The sequence below is a fragment of the Oncorhynchus tshawytscha genome, linkage group LG27 (assembly GCF_018296145.1).
Source record: "Oncorhynchus tshawytscha isolate Ot180627B linkage group LG27, Otsh_v2.0, whole genome shotgun sequence".
In the NCBI taxonomy this organism is placed as follows: Eukaryota; Metazoa; Chordata; class Actinopteri; order Salmoniformes; family Salmonidae; genus Oncorhynchus; species Oncorhynchus tshawytscha.
Window position 1 is genome coordinate 1,052,392 of NC_056455.1, and position 6,917 is coordinate 1,059,308.

The 6,917-nt window shown below is 45.3% G+C and overlaps 1 long non-coding RNA gene across 1 annotated transcript; it reads right to left on the reverse strand.

Moving 5' to 3' along the window:
- Positions 1-3,673: 3,673 nt before the first annotated feature.
- On the reverse strand, positions 3,674-6,463 carry LOC121841132. The gene is made up of 2 exons (XR_006080146.1): positions 4,745-6,463; positions 3,674-4,370 (listed from the first exon to the last, which is right to left on the reverse strand). It is a non-coding gene; the product is annotated as an uncharacterized LOC121841132 (long non-coding RNA).
- Between the last annotated feature and the right edge of the window lie 454 nt (positions 6,464-6,917).

Here is a 6,917-nt window from a genome sequence, read left to right on the forward strand (position 1 = left end):
AAATAGCAATAGCGAGGCTATATACAGGTGGTACCGGTACAGAGTCAATGTGCGGGGACACCGGTTAGTCAAGGTAATTGAGGTAATATGTACATGTAGGTAGAGTTATTAAAGTGACTATGCATAGATGGTAACAGAGAGTAGCAGCAGCGTAAAAGAGGGGTGGAAATGCAAATAGTCTGGGTAGCCATTTGATTTGATGTTCAGTAATCTTCTGGCTTGGGGGTAGAAGCTGTTTAGAAGCCTCTTGGACCTAGACTTGGCACTCTGGTACTGCTTGCCGTGCGGTAGCAGAGAGAACAGTCTATGACTAGGGTGGCTGGAGTCTTTGACAATTTTTAGGGCCTTCCTCTGACACCGCCTGGTGTAGAGATCCTGGACAGCAGGAAGCTTGGCCCCAGTGATGTACTGGGCCGTACGCACTACCCTCTGTAGTTGTCATGCCCTGACCATAAAGAGCCGTTGTTTCTCTATGGTATAGTAGGTCAGGGCGTGAATAGGGGGTGATCTACTATTTCTATGTCTATCTTGTGTTCTCGTCTCTTTTCTATGTATGATTCCCAATTAGAGGCAGCTGGTAATCGTTGTCTCTAATTGGGGATCATATTTAAGTCGTTATTTTTCCCACCTGTGTTTGTGGGATCTTGTTTATGTTTAGTTGTCTGTTAGTACTTCATTGACTTTCTTTATAGTTTTTTTTTGTGCGTTTTCACGAAATAAATATGTGGAAACCATATCAAGCTGCACCTTGGTCCGATGATTCTAACGACGATTGTGACAGAAGATTGCACCAAACCAGGACCAAGCAGCTTGTTCAACAGGTGAGAAATTGGGAGAGAAAGAGATGAGAGAGATGTTGTGCAAGTGTGTTCTGCTCAACATCCGACCAGAGGATCCGGTTAGCAGGTTGGTGCAACCTGTACCGGCTCCATGCTTCTGGCCTTCAGTGTGCCTCCCCAGTCCGGTACGTCCTGTGCCTCCTGCCCGCACTCGCCCTGAAGTGCGTGTCACCAGTCCGGTGCCACCTGTGCCTCCTGCCCACACTCGCCCTGAAGTGCGTGTCACCAGTCCGGTGCCACCTGTGCCGGCCCCACGCACCAGGCTTCCTGCAACGGTCCCTGGTCCAGAGCTTCCGGCGACGGTCCCCAGTCCAGAGCTTCCGGTGACGGTTCCCAGTCCAGAGCTTCCGGCGATGTTTCACAGTCCGGAACCTTCAACGACTGTCCACGGTCCGGAGCCTTCAGAGACGGTCCATGGTCCGGATCCTCCTGAGACGTTCCACGGTTCGGAACCTCCAACAACGGTCTGCGGTCCGGAACCTCCGGCGACAGTCCACGGTCCGGAACCTAGGGGCGGCAGGGTAGACTAGTGGTTAGAGCGTTGGACTAGTAACCGAAAGGTTGCAAGTTCGAATCCCCAAGCTGACAAGGTACAAATCTGTCGTTCTGCCCCTGAACAGGCAGTTAACCCACTGTTCCTAGGCCGTCATTGAAAATAAGAATTTGTTCTTAACTGACTTGCCTAGTTAAATAAAGGTAAAAAAATTAAAAATGAAATGAAAACCTTCAGCGAGGGTTCACAGTCTGGAACCTGCAGGAACGGTCAACGGTCCGGAACCTCCTGAGACGGTCCACGGTCCGGAACCTCGAGATGGTCCATGGTCCGGAACCTCGAGACGGTCCACGGTCCGGAACTTCCTGAGACGGTCCACGGTCCGGAACCTCCTGAGATGGTCCACGGTCCGGAAATGTCAGCGAGGGTCAACGGTCCGGAGCTTCCAAACAGGGCGTCCAGTCCAGCTCCACGGCAGGAGCCCTTCTCTGCGCCGATGTCCGGTCCAGACACGGCGTCCAGTCCCACTCCATGACAGGAGCCTTCCTCGGCACCGATGGTTGGGAGCCAGAACTGCCTGGATGGATACCAACTACCGGGAGTCAATTAGGCCATTTGAACGGCTGGCAACTTGTCACCACGTAAGCTAAATTCTAGTGAATTTTTAAAGCCTTTGATACCGTAACTTGTAAAGCCTTTGATACCGTAATTGATTGATATTAGATATATTTAATGTGCAACCTAGCTAGATAAAGGGCTCTCTAGTTAATAGCCCCTATGTGACATGAGATGGACTTTTACAGAATATTCATTAGGACTATAACTTTTCCCAAAGTTGGTTTAAAATCCTTTTTTAATGATGCAAAAGTTATAGTCCAAATGAAAAGAAAGTTTGGGTGCCTTCTGCTCTGATGAAGGTTGGCTGGTCTTCTCCAGGTACCCTTGTTGTTCAAGACAGTTACAGTCACTCACACTCATTAAATTCTTATTGGAATCACTTACACTCTTAGCAAAAAGGGTTCCAAAAGTGTCCTTCTGCATTCCCCATAGGATAACCCTTTTTGGTTTCAGGTCTGGACCCCTTTGGGGAAAAGGTTATACATGGAACCGAATAGGGTTCTACTTGGAACCAAAAGGGTACTAACTAGAAACAAAAAGGGCTGTTTTTCTCCTATGGGGACAGCCGGAGAACTCTTTTAGGTTCTAGATAGCACCTTTTTTTCTAAGAGTAGAGTTGGCCTGGGCTACAGTTTATTGGTATAGTCGTAGACTGAATTGTACTGTTTCAAGGCATTGTTAATGATGGTTGATGAGTATTTCAATATAATTAGTAGAGCGTAATAAACTGTAATGAGGTAGGTATATTAACTAGATACAATATGTGGGTGGAATTTCATGTTACACACAATATTGATAATTATATTTCAGATTCTTGGCGACAGGGGACTCCTACAGGACCATTGGATTCAGCTTCCTAGTTGGATGGTCCAAGGTGGCAGGCATTGTCCCCTCTGTGGCACAAGACATTTGGGACTGTCTGGTTGGTAAATACATGCCTATCCCCAAGGAGGAAGACTGGAGGGCCATTGCTGCCCAGTTCCTGGAGAGGTGGAATTTCCCCAACTGTCTTGGCTCCATTGACAGGAAACATGTAGTAATCCAGGCTCCACTGTGCTCGGGTTCGCAATTCTACAACTACAAGGGTACATATTCAGTTGTACACTTGGCTGTTGAAGATGTCTTCTACTGTTTCCGTGTCATTGATGCTGGTGCTTATGGCAAGGGAAGAGAGGCAGGCACTCCAGGTGAGGGAGAAGCTGACCACCTACTTCTCACCGCCAGCAGGTGAAGTCCAATGGCAGTATGCTGTGGAGTGAAACGTCTCTTTTAAAGCCCCCTAACACCAAGGTTATTTTAAGAACCATCCACATTTGTCCATAAAATATAATTTCCCCCCCAGATTTTATGTCTCCTTGTCGCTCTTCAATTGGAAGTTATATTTAAGTGAAATTTGGGAGTAAAGACCACACCTTAACCCCTAACCCTCTCCCATTAACATCAGTATTATACACACCTGGCATGGTACATCATGTGAGCAGGACCTCTAAGGTTATATGACATACAGTTAGTATGATAACAATGGGGAAAGGTAACCTAGGGTCCATACAAATAGTATAGTTTTCCACCATCTTCACTGGTCTGACAAAATGCAGGTGGAAAAAAAAAAACTATTAGGAAGAGAATGTGTTTTTACTTTCATCTTGTCTTAGATCTGCAAAGGTGTTGGGAAGAAATAAGCAGATTAGGTCTAAATGAGATATTAATAAACAAATGAAACAACTGACGATGAAAACATAATTTAATAAGTATTCAAGTACAGGAAAGAACATGACAGGTATATGTTGTAAAAACATTACAAAAAATAAAAACTATTGAGAGGTGTGTGTGTACTGTATGTGCCTGTAAAAATATAAAAATGAATGTGTAATCTGTAAGAGAACAACAAGAGCATGTATTTTTGGCATAACTGCAGACAGATACAGGGACTACTCATAAAGCCTAGACATAGTAGGGGAACTTCAGACATGGCCATAAAGAGAGAGGGCAGGGCATTGGAGATCTGAGGTACATAGAGGAGTGGAGGAGGTGTGTGTCTGAAAACTAAAAGTGAATTTGGAGCCACAATACAGGTAAACACATATTTCACCTTTAGTCTTGTAAAAGAACAACAAGAACATCTGAATTCTCTGGTGTGTCAGTTTCAATTCAGTCAATTTTCATGCAATCTATGTACAACTAATAATGAATGCTATCCTAAGTATTGAGAAACTACTAACAAGGACATAGTAATCGCAATAAGAACAGTTACAAAATCTCAGTTGAGGACAGTGGGAAAATCTCAGTTGCAGTTCCTTGATTCCTCACGTCCTTTCCTTACCTCCCGCTCAAAACCCATGGAGGAGAAGGTCAAAACAACAACCAGACAATCTCCTCTTCTTGTCCTTCCTATGAGCTGGTCTGCTAAATTGACTCCATCTCTGGAAGGGATGAGGAAAACAACACTTACAAGCATAATATAACACCATAAAAGGTGAGATATATGTTAACTAAATACTGCTTGTATAGTGTAGTTAGTGGCATAAATATTTGAACAGTGTTGTAAAGTTGGTAATTCTTGCTGTTTACTCATGGAATTTCTATTTCAGATCAAAAGATGAATATGACAGGCAAATATTTAGACAGCAAACTGTTTTAGGATATTTTCTAACATAGAAACAACAGCTATACATTTGCCTCATATTAATCTGAAATACCAATTAGCCTACATGAGTATACTGTAAAAATGACCTACTTCACTGTCGCAATACTTATGACACCACCTGTGTTGTGGAGAAGAAGAAAAAAAACACACCATTGAACTCAGCATAGAAAAGCAGCTGATGAATTTTAACCTTGAATGCTGCTTTTCTTCGCTGAGGCAGCCTCTTCAGGGTTAAAACCAGGCTCATGGCAAAGAAGGTTTCTTCATCCTCCTTCCTGTGAGCATCAGGTTGGGCTGCATCCTTCTCGATGGCTTGGAGGAGCCTCTGCTAAAATGAGTTGAGTGGATCTGGGGGCTGGTACCGCCGATGGCGCCTGGTGTGACGTTGGTCCTCTTGGTTTCTCTCCACGGCCACATCCTGTTCAACAAGGTCCTCAGTGGTCACTTCCCGTGAGGGTCTTAATAATCTCAGGTGGTCATAGATCCAGAGGTGCTTCCTCCATTTCATCATCTTCCATGGCTGCACCGGTGGTGGTCATATTTGTGGATGATGTAGAGGGTCTCACTGCACCGGTGGAGACTGGTCTCACTTGTTAATGACGTAGAGAGTCTTGATGCACCCGTGGCGCCCACACTTGTGGATGATGTAGAGGGTCTCACTGCACCGGTGGAGACTGGTCTCACTTGTTAATGACGTAGAGAGTCTTGATGCACCCGTGGCGCCCACACTTGTGGATGATGTAGAGGGTCTCACTGCACCGGTGGAGACTGGTCTCACTTGTTAATGACGTAGAGAGTCTTGATGCACCCGTGGCGCCCACACTTGTGGATGATGTAGAGGGTCTCACTGCACCGGTGGAGACTGGTCTCACTTGTTAATGACGTAGAGAGTCTTGATGCACCCGTGGCGCCCACACTTGTGGATGATGTAGAGGGTCTCACTGCACCGGTGGAGACTGGTCTCACTTGTTAATGACGTAGAGAGTCTTGATGCACCCGTGGCGCCCACACTTGTGGATGATGTAGAGGGTCTCACTGCACCGGTGGAGACTGGTCTCACTTGTTAATGACGTAGAGAGTCTTGATGCACCCGTGGCGCCCACACTTGTGGATGATGTAGAGGGTCTCACTGCACCGGTGGAGACTGGTCTCACTTGTTAATGACGTAGAGAGTCTTGATGCACCCGTGGCGCCCACACTTGTGGATGATGTAGAGGGTCTCACTGCACCGGTGGAGACTGGTCTCACTTGTTAATGACGTAGAGAGTCTTGATGCACCCGTGGCGCCCACACTTGTGGATGATGTAGAGGGTCTCACTGCACCAGTGGAGACTGGTCTCACTTGTTAATGACGTAGAGAGTCTTGATGCACCCGTGGCGCCCACACTTGTGGATGATGTAGAGGGTCTGGCTGTAAAATTGCCACTTGTTGCCCTAGGCACAATAAATGGATCCAGAAAAGAAAGAATGTGGCAGAAGTGCCAAGGCTGCTGACCTGAAGCTGCTGATCCAGACCTCTTCTCTTTCTCTGCCCTTCTCTCTCTGATACCTGTCCCTGAGTCCTCTCCACTTCTATATAGACATGAACATGATAAGCCAAACCATCACCTAGCATAACTATAATTATTAGATAACTATCATTGACATGTCACCTACTATACACACACGGTTATCTGACCAAATTATTAGGGGTACAGTAGTATCTACCATTTCTATTTATCTGACATACACACTCACACTCTTTCAAGCATGATTATTTGGGCAAGTTATCAGGGGTAGTAACCAGCATAATTTATTACTATTTCTTTGTCACACACACACACACACACACACACACACACACACACACACACACACACACACACACACACACACACACACACACACAAAAAATTGGCTAGGTAGCTAGCTAACTATTTTTACTAAACACCCTCCTCATCCTCATGTTGACGCATGCGTCTCTCCGGCCTCGAGCGCTTGTTCGCGAGTGATTCTGTGTAGAGAGTGCAAGTCTGCCACTCACCTTTGAAAAGAAAAGCCCGTGTCAGTCAGTGATGGGCTACGATGACGATACATTATCAACATGGTATATATACAAGACAATAACATTTACACATTTATTTTTGACACCACACATCAGAAAGAATACGCATTTTAGAGATGGGCTCAAACGAAAAAGTACTGACTTTTTCAATGATTCACCCCAAAGTCATATATTTAGTCTATATTGTATTGCTTCCGGTTCACCCTATTTTTTTTTAAATATCTCAAGTTTGTAATTGTATGTCACCAATAAACATTTGTAGCGTTTCATCGTCATCAT